This window comes from Salvelinus fontinalis, chromosome 3 (assembly GCF_029448725.1).
Source record: "Salvelinus fontinalis isolate EN_2023a chromosome 3, ASM2944872v1, whole genome shotgun sequence".
In the NCBI taxonomy this organism is placed as follows: Eukaryota; Metazoa; Chordata; class Actinopteri; order Salmoniformes; family Salmonidae; genus Salvelinus; species Salvelinus fontinalis.
In genome coordinates, this window is record NC_074667.1 from 66,818,909 (window position 1) to 66,819,626 (window position 718).

Sequence of the window (718 nt, forward strand, 5' to 3'; positions counted from 1 at the left end):
CTATAGGGCTCAGGAACTACTACCATGAGGTAATACTGTAGTGTACTATCTCTATAGGGCTCAGGAACTACTACCATGAGGTAATACTGTAGTGTACTATCAACTATCTCTATAGGGCTCAGGAACTACTACCATGAGGTAATACTGTAGTGTACTATCTCTATAGGGCTCAGGAACTACTACCATGAGGTAATACTGTAGTGTACTATCAACTATCTCTATAGGGCTCAGGAACTACTACCATGAGGTAGTACTGTAGTGTACTATCAACTATCTCTATAGGGCTCAGGAACTACTACCATGAGGTAGTACTGTAATGTACTATCAACTATCTCTATAGGGCTCAGGAACTACTACCATGAGGTAATACTGTAGTGTACTATCTCTATAGGGCTCAGGAACTACCACCATGAGGTAATACTGTAGTGTACTATCAACTATCTCTATAGGGCTCAGGAACTACTACCATGAGGTAATACTGTAGTGTACTATCAACTATCTCTATAGGGCTCAGGAACTACTACCATGAGGTAGTACTGTAGTGTACTATCAACTATCTCTATAGGGCTCAGGAACTACTACCATGAGGTAATACTGTAGTGTACTATCTCTATAGGGCTCAGGAACTACCACCATGAGGTAATACTGTAGTGTACTATCAACTATCTCAATAGGGCTCAGGAACTACTACCATGAGGTAATACTGTAGTGTACTATC